This window comes from Rhinatrema bivittatum, chromosome 9 (genome assembly GCF_901001135.1).
Source record: "Rhinatrema bivittatum chromosome 9, aRhiBiv1.1, whole genome shotgun sequence".
NCBI lineage: Eukaryota > Metazoa > Chordata > Amphibia > Gymnophiona > Rhinatrematidae > Rhinatrema > Rhinatrema bivittatum.
The window spans coordinates 230,614,503-230,634,322 of NC_042623.1; the positions used below are offsets into that span (position 1 = coordinate 230,614,503).

Below are 19,820 nucleotides of genomic sequence, written 5' to 3' on the forward strand. Positions count from 1 at the left end.
TTCAATGGCAGGGGGAATGAAGAAAAGTGGATTTATATTCAGATAACCAACAAGGACTGAATTGCACAGGCTGGGTAAACAAATAAACATGGATGTAGCTTGCTTGCTATGGCGGTTACTACCCCGAATCAATTAAGCCTGATACTTCACTTTCAATACATATCCAGAAAAGCTCTCTGCTTCAACGGCAGGGGGAAATGAAGAAAAGTGGATTTATATTCAGATAACCAACAAGGACTGAATTGCACAGGCTGGGTAAACAAATAAGCGTGAGAGTAGTTTGCTTATTGTGGTGGTTACTACCTCTAACCAATTAAGCTAGATACTTCACTTAGAAGCAGTTCCAGCACTGCCCACGGGGAGGAGTCCCATGGGGACGCACAAACACAGATTCAAATCTTTTATTGTACAGCTTTGATGTGTACCACCAGAGGTGATAGTAGTGAGGTGATCCAGAGGTAGCAGTCTCGGGACCCTCGGCAGAGGGGACCCGTCTCACCACCTTGGTATAGGGGAATTCCGGTATAGGTTTCCCAGTAAGGCAATGCTGTAGATGAGACAGACTGAGAGTTAGTGTTATAATTAGTGAGGTTTGGGTGAAGCCTTGGACACTGTGGCAGCTGACCACGCCCCTGCAGGGGGGAGTCCCGTGAGGGGCCACAGGTCAGGCTCAGCTTAGGACACACAAACACAGAGATTGATCTTTTATTAGACAATGTGATGAAGCCACCAGTGGTGGCAGTGGTGAGCAGCAGAAGTAGCCCGGCTGGGCTAGTATCCCTCGGGCGCTGGAACAGCGACTCCTCCGGTAGCAGTGCTGTATTGGAAAGAACTGAGAATAATGAGTACAGTGGAATATGCACAAAGCCCCAGTATGGAGAACCCCAGGATAGGGAGAGCAGGCCCTCGAGGAGTGAGTACCTGATCCCTGAGAGCTGAGAGGCTTGAAGGTAATGTACTCACACAGCGGTTCCACGTAGGAGATGGCACTATGGCTGGAACAGAGGCAGGCCCTCGAGGAGCGAGTACCTAGATCCAGGGAACAGCTCTGAGGTGAAGATGGTAGTACTCACTGGTGTTGAAGATAGCGAATCCTTCCAGGCAGAAGAGAAGGTAGGAGCAGGCAGCGAGTCAGGGAACATGGGCCCTCGAGGAGCGAGTACCGGTTTCCTGATAGCTACCTGAAAAGCAAGTGAGGTCCCCGAAGAACGGGTACCCCGTTAGCATTAAGAGTCTAATGGAAGATGGGAGAGGCAGAGTAGCTGGGTACCGAGAGCGAATCCCTACCGTAAGATTCCCCTTGCTAACTCAAAGGCTAGCAAACATCGTAGGCTTTAAATATCCGGGCAGCAACATGTCCCCCTGTGATGACATCAGGGCAGCGTGATGTCATCACAGGGGGCGCCCCTGAGGTTTGTGCCAAGTAGGAAATAAGAGTGAGGGCTGCGTGGCGCGCGTGCCCTAAGGTACCAGCGGAGCATGGCGGGAGGCAGCGCCCAAGCCGGTCCGGGAATGCCGGAGAGAACGGCAGGCAGATGTCGCGGCAGCCAGGCTTCCATCCACAGCGAGAGGAGGTGCAAAGAAAGAAAGGTAGGCGGAGTGAAGCCGTCGGGAAGGGACGGTTGCAACAGTTGGATTACTCACTAGATGGTAGCTGTAGGTTGGCGATTCTACCAGGCAGAAGTAGATGGTACACGTATCGAGGCAGGGAGAGCAGGCCCTCGAGGAGCGAGTACCTGATCCCTGTAAGGCACCTGAAATAAAGCAGAGGGCCCCCGAGGAGCAGGTACCCAGGTTAGAGATTACCCGAAGGGCAAAGAAAGAGCTTCCAGCAGCAGCACGGAAGCGGCAGAGTAGCTTAGACCAGCCGAGACCAATCCTTGCTAACTCAATGAGCTAGCAAACAAGTACAGGCTAAATACCCGGATGGAATGATGTCACTTGAGGGGGACATCCCCAAGGTTCGCGCCATAGCTGGAATAAAGACGTGGGTAGCACGCGCGCGCGCACACCCTAGTAGGGCCTTGGGAGGAACATTGCGGGAGGCAACGTCATAACCGTTCTGGGGACGCCAGAGAGGGCGGCTTGCAGACACAGTGGTAGCCATCTTCCCAAGGTGAGCGGGAGGAGCAGAGAAAAAGGTGAGGCATAAGGGGCGAAGCTGTCTGATCCTGATGGATGCAACAAAAATATTCTTTTAATCTGCTCTCTAGAAGTTGACAAATTGTATCATCCTATACTAAGCTATCATTAAGGCGCCAACTACTCCGTCCCGGATTAGGATCTTTAATTGAGACAAGTGTCCACACCAGTGCGAGGTTGGACCATTTTATGTTACCCACCCCAGCATCTTGTATCCTGTTCTGCAGTAGCCTATCAACTAAAAAATAGTCTATACAGGAGTAGGATCCGTGGGGTGCAGAGAAAAAAGTATATGATCTAGAGTAGGATATTTTTGCCTCCATATGTCAACTACCCCGTTGTTTTCTATTACATAATCTAATTCCCTTCTAGCTCTAGGGAAAAAAAACCTGTAGACCTAGAGGAGTCTCTTGGGGTTCCTAGCTAAGTTAAAATCCCCTCCCCATATGAGGGTGCCCTCTACTTTATGTTCAACAAGATCATCCAGCTTACAAAAAAACCCCAACATTCTGGTTTGAGTTAGGGGCGTAAATATTTAAGATAAGAATAGCTGGTGAGGTATTTACTATTTGTAGTATTACATAATGATTCAATGGGTCAGAGGTATGCATAATGTAATAAAAAAAAAAAAAGGTCCCGAGAAATAAAAATCCCCACTCCAGAATATTTAGTGCCTTGGGTACTAGCAGAGAGAAATTTATGGGGATAAGTCGAGGACGTCAGAAGCGATTCATATCTTCATTTGATATGAGTCTCCTGTATAAGAGCTATAGTGGTTTTAGATGCCTCTAATTCCCTGAAGAGGAGGCTCCTTTTCTTAAAGGTATTTAAACCCATCACGTTGATAATATGCGCATAGCCATGATTACCAAACTAAACCAAGAAAAGGTTAGCAAGATGCTCAATATAACTGGCAGCAATAGAATATGTAACCATAAAATACAAAATAATTGCAGGTATAACCCCTAAACCCAATCCCCCCCACCCCTCCACTATAGTGGAACATACAGTCCTGAGGGGCTTAGCCACCAAAATCGGAGCCCTCCCGTGAGTCCCAGTTCCAAACCCAACTCCTTGAGTAAATATAATGTTGTGATCCCCAAAAATAGCTCTTAAAATAAATAAATAAATGATTAAACCAACACAGCAAATTGTGGATAGTGAATAACCAAGACACATGCTAATCGTCAATGATATGCAGCTAGTTGCAGGAAGTCCATACTCATGTTAAACCACAGATGTTCCCAATGAAAATGGTGAGAAACATTCTGTTCATGTGGCCAACTTCGAGTGAGTAGGCTGTCGCTCCAGCCTGCGGTGATTTCCGGCTCTCTGCCATCGAGGTGCTTTAGAAATTTGTATCCGATCTTCTCCTGATTTGGCTGCGTCAAAATTAACAGGCAAGTTTGCTTGTTGAAAGGCTGTCTTTGCGTCTAGCAAAGATTTCACCTTATATATTTTGCCTTGCACATTGAAAGAGAGACCAAACGGGAAGGTCCACCTGTATCTTATATTTTCACCTCGCAGAGTTTCAGTGGCAGCACGCAAATCAAATCTTTTTTTCAGCGTGACTGGAACTAAGTCCTGATAGATTGCCAGTTTGGGCCCCTCCCATGACCAATCACCACGCTGTCGCGCTGTTGAAGCTATTTGCTCTTTGATGGTAAAGTCATGTAGGCACACGACTATATCACGGGAGCGATTATCAGTTTTAGGGCCTAGCGATCTATGGGCACAATCAATTTTAAGGGTGCCTGGCTTGTCCGCATCAAGCTCTTGAGCAGAAGTCGTCGATGAGAGTAGGCTTAGGAAAATTGTTGTCGCCACCAACTTACAGTTTGCATGGTCGGGCGTCTCCGGCACTTCTCTAATCCTCAAGTTGTGTGGGCACGACCTGTTTTCAAGGTCCTCCAGTTTGTCCACCAGCTTTTCCTGTTCCACCTGCAAAAGACCCTGTTGATTCGACAGTTTTCTAAGTGTGTCTTCTTGGCCTTCCAGCCGAATATCCAGATCATTAACCCGGGTACCTAACGTGGCAACCTCTTCTTTAATCTCGGATATGGAAACCAGCAAGTCTAATTTAAGTTGTTTCATATCAGATGTCATATCCATAAATCAGGTGCATAGCTCATCTCTCATAGGAATATCTGATAGCCCTGTCGCATTTTCTGTCTCGACCACATGGTTGCCCGCCTCCATAGTGGCCTGCTCTCCACAGGCCTCAGCTAGGTCAGGAGCGGATTTAGCATACGAAAACTGCTTCAGGTCAGCAGTTTTCCGTTTAGAAGCCATCTGCTGTGTTTCCAGATATGATCAGAAGAAGAATATTGCTCAATGGAATGCATATGGTTAAAATACATAGCAGCTAAAAGCAGGTTGGGATGGAAGCTCACAGATCAGGCATCCATTCAGTGCGCTAAGAATTGTCTATGTTGACCTAGAACCCAGACACTTTCCCAAATCTCTCCAGCTCTGTAATCAAAGCTCGAAGAGATTCCTTGAGATCAATTATAAATATGAAATCATCAGCAAAAAGAGTTAATTTATAATGCTCAGACCCAATCCCCCCACCCCAGTGTCCACTCAACCTCGTACCCTCTCAGCAAAAAGTTCTATCCCTAAACCAAATAAGAGAGGAGACAAGGGTCAACCCTGCCTTGTGCCCCTCTTATCAAAAAAGTTGTCTGGATATCTCCCATTGATTTTAATACATGCTTCTGGTGCCATATACAACTTCCGAATCCAAGTGATAAAATTATTCCCAAATTATTTTCCAAAACCTTAAATATTTATTTATTTATTTATTTATTTAAAAGTGTTTGTATACCGTCTTTACAAACAGTGTTTAATCAAAACGGTTTACATAACTAAATAAAAAACAAATGTAAATAAAGATTTAAATTTAAAAGAACATAGATTATCAAATTATAAAAGCTCAAAATTACAAAAATATATAATAAAAATAAAAATCTAAAACAATGAATAGTTTACATAAAAAATAAATCAATATATAATAATGTTGTGCCCTGTGTGATGGAGAAGTAGTTATGTTATTTAGTGTGTGATATATGGAAAGCAGATTGAAATAAATGCATTTTTAGGGATTTTTTGAAATGTTTGGAGTTGGATATGGATCTTAAAGAGTCTGGTAATGCGTTCCATAAGATTGGTCCAATGACAGAGAATGATCTTTTTCTGGTGATGTCAAGACGGGCCTGTCGTGGTGATGGGATGTCTAAGAGGTTTTTGTCCAGTGATCTTAGATGTCTGGTGGGTTTGTAAATCCGGAGAATGGAACATAAGGTAATTGAATTAGGAGTGTAGATGAGAGAGTGTATAATGGACAAAAATAATGCCAATGGACTGTATCAAAAACTTTCTCCGCATCTACTGCTGACAGAAGAACTGGAATGTTTTCCTTCCTAACCCAACAAGCTAAGTTCAAGAGTCACCGAACATTATCAGCTGCCATTCTATCTGGTATAAAGCTGGACTGGTCTTTATGAACCAAAGAAGGCAAGAATCTATTAAGCTGCTCTGCTAAAATTCTGGCCAAAATCTTAAGATTAACATTTATGAGAGAGCTAGGCCTATAGGACCCACAAAGTGCGTCACCACACACATGTTATAAAATATGATGTCCGCATGCACATGTGCGCCCGATTTTATAATTGGTGCACGCATGTGCGGGCGGGTGCCCCATTCACGTGAACGGAGGGGGGGATTTTTCAGTTTCACATGGCGACACAAATCGGCCTTTTTCCCAGTTCCCTCCCAGTTTGCTCTAATTAAGGAGTGGACTGGGAGAGAACTTCCTTAACCCTAACCCTATCCTTCCTCCTCTTCCCTTCTCCTCCCCAACCCCTAAACTAAACCTATCTCCAATATTTTTTTTTTTAATACTTACTACTCCTCTGGAGCAGAAGCAGCTGGCACATGCTTCCCCAGGACAGCATACTGTATTTTCTCTAGTGCAACTATATCTTTTTTGAGATGCGGCAACCAGAACTGCACACAATATTCAAGGTGCGGTCTCACAATGGAGCGATACAGAGGCATTATGACATCCACCATTTTATTTGCCATTCCCTTCCTAATAATTCTTAACATTCTGCTTGCTTTTTTGACTGCCACAGCACACTGAGCTGATGATTTCAATGTGTTATCCACTATGACGCTTAGATCTCTTTCCTGGGTGGTACCTCCTAATATGGAACCTAACATCGTGTAATTACAGCATAGGTTATTTTTCCCTATATGCATCACCTTGCACTTATCCACATTAAATGTCATCTGCCATTTAGACGCCCAATCCAGTCTCTCAAGGTCCTCCTGCAATTTATCACAATCCACTTGAGATTTAACTATTCTGCATAATTTTGTGACATCCACAAATTTAGGCACCTCACTCGTCGTTCCCCTTTCCAGATAATTTATAAATATATTAAAAAGCACCCTGAGGCACACCACTGGAAATTTAGTTATATTAAAGTCCCCAGTTAAAATCAAACTGCCTTCCACCCCTTTTAATAACAATTCATGCAGGGATTTACAAAAAGATCCCTGATTCACCTTAGGAGTGAAAACATTATCAAAAGTAAAAATCTTTGAATCAATCACTATCATCAGCAAAATGTATTTCCCTTCCCCATCTCTATGGACAGCTTTCAAAGACACATTCAAGAATTTAGAAAATAATATACCCAGTCCACCATGTCTATTTATTTTAGTACCAGAAGCCAGATACATACATGGGAAAAGCCCAGAGACCAGTAAGTGTTCGTTTCTCTTCTTCAGATGAGTCTCTTGTATGAGGAGAACTGAGGCTTTTAACCATGAAGCCTCTTTAAATAACAATTGCCTGTTCTGTGGTGAATTTAATCCCTTTACATTAAGGGAAACAATACGAAGTGAATCCATTATAAATCACACACATAACCAAAATGTCCCAAGATTACATAATATTTAATAACATCCCCCACTTAAACACAACTGAGAAATATTTACCACAATCCATGGACCAACAAAATATTAAAATAGACATTTGTCCATATACAAAATAGAAACCCCAGTCAGCCTCTTTCAGCATCCCATCTCTACCCTTCAATAAAGGATATGACACCTTATGGTCATCACTAATTCCCCTAGTCTCCCTTTCCCATCTCAGCCTTTCCCAGACCTGTAAAAACTCCAGATAGGTGACTTCCTCCTGGAGGAATGAAAACACCATACTGAAGGCAGCACCCAAAAGTAAAAATCTGACAAAATCCCCCTGAAAACAGAGTAATATCATGAAGGCACAGGTACAACACATTATATCATTAAGGATGAAAATATTCAGCAAAGATCTCAAATTGAGAAAATTTCAAAATTCTATAAATGATGAGATCCCACTTCTCATAGCCGACCAAAAGATGGATTAATCTAGAATCGGACAGAGAAAATAACATATGAGTCAAGTGTTCACATCCTGAGGTGAGGAACCTCCAGAATTCCTCTGTAAGCGACTACCACCCCTAGTCACTTGCTGCCATTTAGGATAGTCTGCTTTTCTAGGAGAGGCTAAAGTTTCATTAATAGAGACCCTGCTGCAGGCAAAATCTTTGCTGCTTCATTCACTGTTTTTACTCTCAGTGAGACTCCACTAATAGTAAATAATAAACCAAATGGAAAAAGCCACCGGTACTTAATTCACTCTTTCTGCAAAAGAGCAGTGACTCTCTTTGCTTATCGATGGCAACTGGGGATGAAACAATTCTATAGTGTGTCCTTCCCAGCTTAAGTTTCCCAGTTTCCGTTCTTATGAGAGTATTAATTCCTTAACAGGAAAGTCATGAAAATAAGCAATAATATGATCATGCAGCTTATTTACTCTAGGTAGTCCCAAGGATCTGTGAGAACAATCCACCATAAATTCCAAATCTCTCTTGGATGGATTCCAGTATTACTTTGCATACTGCAGTTATCACATTCTTGCTATCTGTAGCCTCCGGAGATTCAGGGATGCCTCTAGTATACAGATTACAGTGTCTAGACCTATTTTCAATTTGTTGGCTACCATCTCATTTTGTTCTGCCAGCTCAAGGGATTTTTGTAACTGTTCAATCATGGAAGCTTGATCACCAACTTCATCCACCCTCCCACCTATATCCAGCATATCAGAGAGTAATTCCAATACAGTTTCCATAATGTCCTTTTTAATATTCTGCATTTCCATTTTCAAATCCAAAAACCACTTCCAAATGTCATTTCATTTAGGAATTATGCTCCCTTCTAAGGCCTGCAGTTCACCAGCGCTGACACAGTCATCTTCTGAGAGTGCATATTTCATAGACATTGCCATTTTGTCCGTGTCCGTCTGAGGTTCAGTATTATCCCCAAAAACAAAATGCTTCAGATCTACCGTCTTCTTGGTGGTCATGTCACAGCAGTATTAATGTTCACCAGAGAGAAACAGAAGTGAAGACATAAACTTTTACCAAATATCGAAGTTAATTAGAATCAGGGTGAGGAGCGACTCTGTTATGCAGCCAATCAGTATGACAACGTCACTTCCTCCTAGGCCTTTTCTTTTAAAACTCAATAGTATTTTTAATTTTTTTTTCAACTGTTTGTATTCCACTTCCCTGACTCAACTGGAGAACTGCCCAAAGTGGTGAACAGATATGAACAGAGGTACACAACAGGGACAGATGCAAAAAGCTGAGCATTAAAATTATGCACTGAAATTCAGCACACAATGTCTTAATGCACAAGTAAATTTTAACTCCCATTGCCGTAAGCTAATGACATGCTAATGCATTGGGAGTTAAAAAATGCACATAAACCATAAAATGTGTGTAAAGAAAAGGCTTAGTGCACAGCAAAACATGATTTATACGCATAACTCATATTTTATGTGCACAAATCATGTTTTCCATGTATAAAATACGGTTTCTGCAGACACAAATATTTTCATCTCAGAAAGCATTTTCTGTATACATAAATCATATTTAATGTGTGGAAAACATGCTTTTTTGTGTACAGAGCATATTTTCTTCATATAAAATACCAAGTACAGTTCCCATACCAGAACTCCAGCTTCTGCCTGTAGACTAACATTAGCCCTGGAAACTTTACTCCACTTTGGACTAGGAGTTAAGTTTCCAGTGCTAAGAAAACAGGAGGTAAGCCAGCGCACCTCTCTGTATTGGGAGATCATACCTAATTCCATCGCTGGCTGTAAGGATGGAGTCAAAATACCTAGTCTTCAGGAAGAAGGTGAAAGCTCAGTGGTTTCCATCTTATCTTGTCTGAAAGGGGTTGGATGTCAGTTATTTATTTATTTTATTTATTTAACGTGTTTTGTATACCGTCATTTGGTTTCGCCATCAGAGCGGTTTACAGTGCTCGTGAAATAAACATTACTACAATTAACAAAACAGCATAAAATAAACAGGAAGGGAAGTTTAAGGTTTAAAATGTTAGTTGAGGTTATATACAATAGTTATTACGTGTTAATAGTTTACTATCATAGCAATGTTCATACAAATGGTAGTGTTAATTTGTGATAGAAAATGTTGTTTGTTTATTTGCTGGGGGTAGTGATTGCGGTTAGTTATACGTTGTCTTCGTTGTTTAGCTGGTGGAGGTTATATTGTTGTTTGGTGGATGAAGGCTTTTTCTTGTTGTTGAGTTGCGTGGTTGATTGTTGGTTTAGTTGCTTGAGATAGTTTGAGTAGGCTCTGGTGAAAAGCCAGGTTTTTCAGGTCTTTTTTGAAAATTTTGATGCTTGGTTGATTTCTTATTTCTATTGGTATTGTGTTCCATAGTGAGGGGCTGGCTATGGATATGGCTCGCTCGTGTTGTTTTTAGTTTTGAGGTTCTGGCATGAGGGATTTTGAGGAGGCCTTTGTTGATTGAGCGTAGGTTCCGTTTTGGTGCATGGCTTACGATGTATTTGCTTAGCCAGTTGTTTTGCTGCCCTTGGATTATTTTATGTAGGATTGTAAGTACTTTGTATTCTATATGGTATTTTATTGGGAACCAGTGTAAGGAGATGATGATTGGTGTAATGTATTCATGTTTTTTTGATCCAGTCAGAATTCTGGTGGCAGTGTTCTGTAAGATCTGTAGAGGATGGATGGTAGCAAGTGGTAGTCCAAGGAGTAGAGCGTTGCAGTAGTCTAGGTTGGAGAAAATGAGTAGTTGCAGGACTGTTCTGAAATCATCCTGTGCAAGGTTACTATGCAAAGTTACAATGGAATATGTTAGTTTTATATGTGGGGAGGTCATTTATGTTACACTAATTGGGTTATTTTATTTCATTTTCATGCAGTTTTCTATTTTTTCATATTTTCTATTGTAAACTGCAACAGCCAGGTCTGATATTTGAATGAGCGGTATATAAGAAGCAGAGAAATAAATAAGTAAATAAATAAATAAATAAATTGTTGTACACCCATTTTTTGTGTGCAAAACACCTTGCTACATGAGCAGTAAAGTGTGCCCACAAAAACTGTGCATACAACTGAGGGGGTTAAACTGTGAGCAATACCGAGTGAACCTTATTGCATTGACCCCATATTATATACGAATCCAACACCACTCTGATTTTGCACACCTGTTGCTCAATAAGCAGACTGGAAGGAAGTAGGAAACTCATTTGAGTGCATCACTCATCTGTCTTGGTTCTCCTCAACTTAAAGTTAACTAAAGCTGGAATGCCTCTCGTGGGTTTACAATGCCGACGAATCGCTAATCTAGTACTGGAGTGTCTGATAGAGGGCAAAAGAGAGAGAAAAGCAGAGAGCAACCTGGAGCAATGGCCTAAAAAAAAAAAAAGTCAAAATGTGGACATGTAAGAACATAAGAACATAAGAAAATGCCATACTGGGTCAGACCAAGGGTCCATCAAGCCCAGCATCCTGTTTCCAACAGTGGCCAATCCAGGCCATAAGGACCTGGCAAGTACCCAAAAACTAAGTCTATTCCATGTAACCATTACTAATGACAGTGGCTATTCTCTAAGTGAACTTAATAGCAGGTAATGGACTTCTCCTCCAAAAACGTATCCATTCCTTTTTTAAACACAGCTATACTAACTGTACTAACCACATGCTCTGGCAACAAATTCCAGAGTTTAATTGTGCATTGAGTAAAAAAGAACTTTCTCCGATTAGTTTTAAATGTGCCCCATGCTAACTTCATGGAGTGCCCCCTAGTCTTTCTATTATCCGAAAGAGTAAATAACCGATTCACATCTACCCGTTCTAGACCTCTCATGATTTTAAACACCTCTATCATATCCCCCCTCAGTCGTCTCTTCTCCAAGCTGAAAAGTCCTAACCTCTTTAGTCTTTCCTCATAGGGGAGCTGTTCCATTCCCCTTATCATTTTGGTTGCCCTTCTCTGTACCTTCTCCATCGCAATTATATCTTTTTTTAGATGCGGCAACCAGAATTGTGCACAGTATTCAAGGTGCGGTCTCACCATGGAGCGATACAGAGGCATTATGACATGTTTCCGGCAAAACAGAGGGGAAAATGGAGCCCAGCTCGAAGTCATGCCTCAGAGCTTCCAATCTTTGTATCAAAGACTGCTCTTGATGATGAGGAAAACTCTGGATGTCCACAAATTCAGGCCTGAACTTTTACCAAGAGGACATCTTGCTCCTTTCCAAGTACCCACAGTGGCTTCCTGACAGGTTCACTTTATTTCTAAAACTTATAGCTTGCCTATCCTAGGTGAGGTATGACTTCAAGTACATAACAACAATTGGTAATAGGGGTGTATATTTGTTTAAAAAGAAACAGACATCAACAACATTGTCTATTTTGTTTCATTTTGCTGGAATCATGAAAGAAAAAAAAAAAACGCTGAAATTTCAGGGTTTTTTAGGTTTGTGTTAGTGTGCACTAACAGTATTTAGGGCGTACTAACCACAAAATTAGGGGAAAATGAAAAAAACCCCAATGAACCATTTTAAAAACAAAAACAAACAGAAAACAACAGAAAATGAAAATGACACACAAAAAAAACACACTGCACACCCCTAATCAGTAAGGTATGATACACTCATAAACAAAGTCAGAGAAAGGTCAGCTGTGTAAATGCCCAAAACGCTGTTTGCCAACTGCACAGGTGTAGCATCATGGTTTAACACTATTTAGATGTAGACAGTATAGAGATTTCAGTTTAGCCAGTTTCTTGAGTCCATCAGGTTTAAGTGCCTTTGAAACATCACTAAATATGAAACACATCAGTCTGAAAACAGTCCCTATATGCCACACCAATTAGGGACTGAAGAGTAAAAGTGCTGAGGATGGAACACATTTCAGAAGTAAACATCAGATGCTTTGATGCATTTTTCCTCTAGTATTTAGGGTGCTCATACAGAGGATATAAGACCTTCTTTTTATGGCATACGGTAATTGCTATTTCGTGCTAATGCAGAACTTGCATAAGCTGTACGTTACCTTATAGTGGGGCCAATGTAATAAGGTGCGCTGAAGCTGCCAAGGGTTTGTGTGCGTGCGTTTTCTCATGCAAAGCCCTATACGGGGATGTAATAAGGGTTTTGTGTGCGGGGAAAAAAGCACATACGAATGCGCTCACAGACCTGTGTTTTTTCCTGCACGAATGCATGCTAACGGCATGCAAAGGAGGCGATTAGCTAATCATAGGCAATGCAGGGAGCCACGCTAGTGCGGGTTTTTTACCCCCATGGTCAGGATACGAGTTAAGTGTCAGCACTGGCTGGGGGGGGGGGGGGCCTATGTCGGTATCTGAGCATCCTGAAAACCACCTAGCTGAGCACCTAGCTCGGCGTCTGAGTGGCCAGCTTAGCTAGGCACTTTTCTGGCCATCAGAACGTATAGATTTGCAACCAAGTAAGCACTTTGCTCGGCGCCCAAGCGTCAACAGTAGCTAGGCACTCAGAAAGGCTAGGCACTTTACTGGGTCACAAGTGTATGCTGTTGGGCACCCATAAAGGTGCCTAGCTACCATTGCAGCTCGGGTGCTGAGCTAGGCGCATTGTCGCCCAAGCGACAATGGTAGCTAGGCGCCTTTCTGGGCACCCAATCATGCAGATATGCGAGCAACTAAGCACCTAGCTTAGCGCCCAAATGGCAAGGTACGCCAGGCGTCTTTCTGGATGCCCAATCGTGAAGATTTTTCTGCCACGAATAGAGCACAAGTGGCCTGATAAGCTCCTGGCTAAGCGCGTATCTCGGCTTCTGAGTGGCCAGTTTTTCACGGTGTCTGATGTAGGCGCTTCCCTGGGCAGACAGAAACATGACCAGAAGAGCGGCAAGATTGTTCTCAATTAGCATCCATGAAAATATTTGCCCTGTTTTCTGCAGCACAGTTAATTGAAATATTAAAAATATTTTCCAGGGTCATACTTTCACTTAATAGGGAGACCCGTTCGCTCACTCACTCACTTTTATGCATGAATTATCGGTGCAGGGTTGTTGTTTTTTTAATTTGTATTTTATTGGGTTATTGAACAAAGCAATATAACAAGCATGTGTCGATCAGCAAAGACTAATCAATCACAAAATACATAGTCAGTAGTTATACATTTTAGCAACCTTTCAACCATAATGAGTTCCAACATAGTTTCAAAACATTTTCACAATATTTTTAACACTTAGTAAACACTGAAGTAAGAATGACAATACCTCAATATGGTTTATAACATATCCACGTATCGTACTCACAAAACTCCAAAAGGCTCAGTATTGCAAAAATCAATCAAATCAGAAAATGAAAATGATCAACATTCCATACAACTCAAATATCTTCCCCAAAAACCCACCCCTACCATCCCCCCCCCCTCCAAACCCTATGCTCACCCTTGAAAACAAAACAGAAAATTGTGTGGTGTAAAGAGCTTCCACCTTTCGCCTTTTGGCTATGTATACGTTCACAAGGTGCATTTTTGCTGCCATTTAATATAAGGATGCCACAATCTTTCAAATTTGGCTAACCATTTATGCCTAATTGCTGTCAGATGATTCAAATAGTAAACTTTATGCAGACTCTGGATCACGTTTTGCACAGGGGGAAGTTGAGTATCTTTCCAAGTAAATGCCATTTCTCCTCTAGCAGCTATAATTATTTGCTACACCAAGAAAGTCACACTGTGGTCAATTTCTGGAAGAGGAATATTCAAAAGAAAAAATGCAGGCTCCTTAAGAATTTTTTCTCCCAATATTTTTACAATTAAGTCTACAACTGTATCCCAATAAGAAACTGCCTTAGCACTCCCATCACATGTGATAGAAGGACCCCGGCAGACCACATCCCTGCCAACACAATTTACTGAGACCTTTCCAGTCTCACCGGGGAAAGGTACCATCTGTAGAGCATTTTATAACCCTGCTCCACAATAGCAGCAGAAATGGAGCTTTTCACTATACTAAGGTAGCAGGCGTCCCAAGACCTTTCTCCGCGCAGACCATGGCATCCAGTTTTGGGTATGTCAGAAGGTCTTTGGCCGTCAGGTCCAGAGGGTACATGGCTGCCATAGCCCGTCCCCCTTTGAATGTAGACTCTGGAGCACTCCATTCCAGGTCAATTAGCTGCTGGACGGCTTGTAACAGAGGGAAATGGCGGGAGGTCTGGCGGAGTCCCTCTAGCAGGGGATTCGTCTTAGGCTCCCCCGAAGCACTTGTGCCCGGGATAGCAAGCTCCTTCAGGCTGTGGGTGACCAGGTCTGGGAGCTCATCCTTGGTGAAAAAGCGTCTCATGGTCCGGTGAGGCTCTGTCCCCGGGGGGAGTTCCCCCTCTTCCAGGGGTTCTGATTCCTCCCCCGAGTCGTCCATGTCCCCATAGGTGGGACTTCTGGGCGGTGGATTCATTTGTCCCATAGGTGGGACTTCTGGGCGGTGGGTTCATTTGTCTGGGCCTAGAGGGGCCTGGGGCGTAAAGGTCTTCTGGTGGAGGCTGTGGCTGTTTTGCCGGAGGCTCCTTCTGCATGTGAACGAAGGTGTGTAGGCCTTTGAAGAATTCCACCCATGAGATAGACGCTGGGTCCAAGCTAGGGGGCGCTGTGTCCCTGGGGGTCCCCCGTTTGAGGGGATGTCCCGCTGGAATTTGCTAGGTCCAGGGTACTCATTGAGGAGCTAGTACTCAGCCCTGGGTGGGACTGGCCCTGGGCTGGATCTCCCAGGGCCTTCTCACACTGGACGCACAGGGCGTTGGCCTCTTCATGTTGTGCGGCTCTGATGTGGCATGCTGGGCAGAGGCCTTGAGCCTTGAGCTCCATTTCCGGTGGTGCCATGGATATAGGCACATAAATCATTATGTGCTCCGGTGCGTCGAAGATGTGCGTGCGGGTTGTGTGTGCACAAGTCGCAGTTATGTGCCCGGCCCAGTAAGCGCGTGATACGCGCTTATCTTGTGTGCACGGTACTTGTGCGTGTAACTTTATGCGCACATGTATTTTGTGCGCCTGGCTAGCCTTGTGTGCCCGGATTGAGACGGTGGACAGAGCGGCGAATAGGGCCGAAATGGCGACGGCGACCACGCGGGCAATATGACGACCACCTTGGAGGGTCTCCATGTGGGAGGACCCTCAGATCTAACCGGGGCCTAGCCCTGCTAGGGCGGATCAACCCGGTGGCACTGGTCCTGGCCGGCGTCCTGTGCGACTCCTCGAACCTCGGAGACCGGAGTCTTTAAAGAAGATTTCTACCTTATCTTGTCTTCGGCGCTTCCCGGTTTCGTTCCGGGCGGTCTCCGGCTGTGGGGGGAGAGGGCAAATACCTTCACCGCTGCGCTCGAGGATGCACCTGCTGCCTCTCAGCCGCGCCCAAATTCGGGGGCTAGGTCCCCGCCGAGGATCAGCCACCAGACCAAGGCTTACCTCCGAGGGACCACGGAAATCACCTCGGGAATTCTCAACCGGGGAAGGGATCTGAGGGTGTCACTGCAGGAGAGCGGGGCTCGTCTGTAGAGGTAAGTTTTCTTCTGAATTTGGGTTTTCTCCGATGAATTTGTTCTAACGCTATGGGAGCGTGCAGGTAGTCCCTAACTGCTATGGAGATGGAAAATACTGAAGAGCTGCACTTCCTGCAGGGGTATATGTACTAGGGCTGACGTCAGATTGAAATCTGATCCGTCTCCAACTGCTATCAGGAGTACACTATACACATTGGTCCTGAGTCCATCTGTTACATGTTAGGAAATTCTATTTACTTGGGATTTGGTTCCATGTAGAGGTCATAACTCAGAGCCTCATCCTGCCTTCTCACCAGCTGTCTGTATGCAGATGTTGCTTCTTCTAAGTGGACATTCTTACCATTGTTTGTACCATGTGCAAGTTGGCCCACGTGTTTATTGTTTGTCACTCAATAAATTGTTACACATTGTGTACAGTTATTGTGTCTGTTTCTTTTTTCAACATATAGGAGGAGGGAGGGATACTCCCATTTTCTGGAAAGATTCATTATCCAGAATGCCTTTGGTCTTGACCATTCTAGATCAAAGGAATTCTACTGTGTTTGTAAACAGTCATTCTAATTTCTTAACTTAACGGGAAAGATTTTCTCGGAATAAAATCAATTAAAAAAAATCTTTCATTTACTTTGAGAGGTGTTTGGTACTGAGTGCAGTAAGGTGGCTCTTGCTAGGCGTGACTGTGTTATGTATTTTGTATAATATAATGTTACATTGTGTATATGTATTAGGCTTGCATTCTTAAACGTGATTGTGTATAATATGATTGCGCGCACTGTTCTACATGTCTGCTGCATTCAATCAACATTTCAATCAGTGATCCGAAAAATCTGGGCCCAAAAGAATGGAGAGGGAGGGGGGCAGGCCCCCCTTTTCTCTCCTTCCCCTTCTTTGTCTCACACACTTATGAAATCAATTCCTGGGCTCTCTCTACCTTTCCCAGCCTCGACTTCCTTCACTCATTCTCTCGCCTTGCCTCTCATGTGTTTGTTGGGGGTGGGCTTCCCATAGGTTTGTCTACAGCACTGTGTTGCCTGCCATGACTTGTCACATCTGCACAGATTGAGCTGCCCAAATCTGAATCACAGTGAAAAACAAATCCTTCTTAACCCAAAATATAATTATGTTTATGTCTAGTGTCATCACTTTAAACTCATTCCCCAATCATCAGACCCATTAATACTATTTTACCTCCAAAACCCTCTCCAAATTTCTCTTGACATTCTGGCAGCCTCTTCCATAACTGTGCAGGGTTTACACATCCATTAATGCTGGCCCTGGTAAGTTTTCTTCCTTAATCATGCCTACCACACCTGTACTAAACAAAGCAGATTGACAAAGGGGCCGATGCAATAATGTTTCCTTTGCGGAAAGCGGGTGCTGACTTTTCAGCGCCCACTCTCTTAATGCATGCATGGTGCCTGCAAGGGGGGTGCCATGCAATATGTAAATTAGGGGGTCACGCTAGGAAGGAGGCATTAGGGTCGCTTGCGTGACCTTAGCGCCTCCTTGCTAATGCAACCCGCCGCGGCTGCTGGTTATGAAGACCGACGCCGGTAAGCTCGGCCTTGGTTTTCATAACCTGCTTGTCTGCCAGTAATGAAAACGGCCACCGAGTTTACCGGTGTCGGTCTTCATAACTCGGCAGTGTGCCGAGTTATTTTATTTTTTACTTTAAAAAAGAAGTACAGAAAAGCAGTTTTTTCTGCTTTTCTGTACTTCTTTTACCTGCGCTCAGCTATTGACGCCTGCTCCAGGCAGGCGTTAATAGCTGAGCGATAATTGTGCATCTGAGACGCACATTTATCTTTTTGCACATGGAGTGAATGAGTAATAGGCTCATTCACATGCATTTGCATGTGATGAGCGCTAACTCATTCACTCCGTGTCGGACGCGTGTTAAATAGGCACTAATCCCCCTATTGCATTAGGGGGTGGATTAGCTCCTATTTATCCCGGCTGAGCGCACTGTATTGCATCGGCCCCTAAATTTGCCAGAATGATCCCAGTACCATAATTCATAAATTATAATCCAGTGCCATCTGTACATCATGCTCTTTAGCATTGCAATCTCTCCATGCCACTGATTTCAGCATCCTGTTAAGCTTACAAATGACCACTGCTTTTGAACCTCTGATTGTGGCTGATCTAAAGGCATGGGTGAACACTGCCTGTTTGTTGTGTAATCGGGTAAAAAAATAGAAGCCCCATACTCTCTTATCTGAAGAGGAAAAGGCAATACAGTGAAAGAATTTCCTTTCCATTGTGCTTCCAATCTTTTCATTGTCTGCTTTTCCAGATTGCATAGCTTAACACGGGCAATTAATTTTGTGTCTGTCTGCTGGAAATATGGTCTTGGAGAGTGATATGCCTTTTCTTTAAAAAGAAAAAAAAAAAGAATTACTTCTGAACTAGCACTCCATGAAAAGCCAAGAGACTGTGGTTTAAAATGTTATTTGTACACAGAATTATCCTCAATGTGTTTCTGTTACGAGAACCTGCCTCAGCAGGATGCTGGGTTTTATGGACCACTGGTCTGATCTAGTATGGCACTTCTTATATTCTTCTGTGCTAATTGAAAACATGTAACTTACAGTAAAAGCAAGTTTCAATGTCAGGAAAGTTTCAACTCTTAAAGATATTTGACATGTGCACTAGTGAATTTTGGATCCTAGGATGTTTGTTTTTTTTTTCTTTTTATTCCATTTCATTTTCAACCATTATTTTTACGTTCAGCTTCAAGCAGGTGTGGACATTTTATTGCCCCCTAGGATGGGGTTTGTCATCTCATCGCTGAAATAGGTCAGTTGGAAACCCAGAGCTCCTGCACACAGAGGGGGGTGGGGAGCGGGAAGCAAGTGCTGCCTGTCTGTAATGAAGGTTCAGTTAAAACTAGGGTTGTAAAATATTAAACAGCAAGAAACAACCGACTGTTTAGTCCAGTTAACTGTTTATTAATAGCTGCTGGGATGCCCATCTTGGGGGCAGCTCAGGCTGGCCAGTCTGGGGAGTGCAGGGAGGCATGTCAGCATGTCTGTGCAGGATAGGGGTATCCTCTCAATGGCTGCCTGCCCCTTAAAGTTTAAATGGTTAACTATTGATTTTCACTAGTTTAAACGGTTGATATTTTAAATGATATTAACATCCCTAATATGAGGGCTATGATACGGTCCCGCACAGGAGACTGGTGAACAAAATGAGAAGCTTAGGAGTGAGTGCCGAGGTGGTGGCCTGGATTGCAAACTGGTTGACGGACAGAAGACAATGTGTGATGGTAAATGGAACTCTCTCTGAAGAGAGAGCGGTTTTAAGCGGTGTACTGCAAGGATCGGTGTTGGGACCGGTCCTGTTCAATATCTTTGTGAGCGACATTGCGGATGGGATAGAAGGTAAGGTTTGTCTTTTTGCGGACGACACTAAGATTTGCAACAGAGTGGACATGCCGGAAGGAGTGGAGAGAATGAGACGGGATTTATGGAAACTGGAAGAGTGGTCGAAGATATTTATTTATTTATTTTTAATTTTTATATACTGATGTTCCTGTATACAATACATATCGCACCGGTTTACATGGAACTGAACTGTCGCCTCAGGGGCGGAATACACTGTAACAAGTTGACAAAGAACTTTTAGGGAAACATTCATAAACAAGATTAACTGAAAACAAGGTACAAAATCAGAAAGAGTATGTACAGTGGTATGTACAGTATGTACAGATATGGCAGCTGAGA

At 43.3% G+C, this 19,820-nt stretch overlaps 1 long non-coding RNA gene across 2 annotated transcripts in view; it reads left to right on the forward strand.

Moving 5' to 3' along the window:
• LOC115098629 overlaps positions 1-19,820 on the forward strand; it is an 87,948-nt gene that overhangs the window by 14,914 nt on the left and 53,214 nt on the right. The window contains exon 1 of one of the 2 annotated variants that reach the window (XR_003858562.1): positions 19,417-19,478. The exons of the other annotated variant lie outside the window; for it this stretch is intronic. This is a non-coding gene — a long non-coding RNA (uncharacterized LOC115098629). Of the gene's footprint in view, positions 1-19,416; positions 19,479-19,820 lie in introns of those variants that run through there. 2 annotated transcript variants of the gene reach the window in all.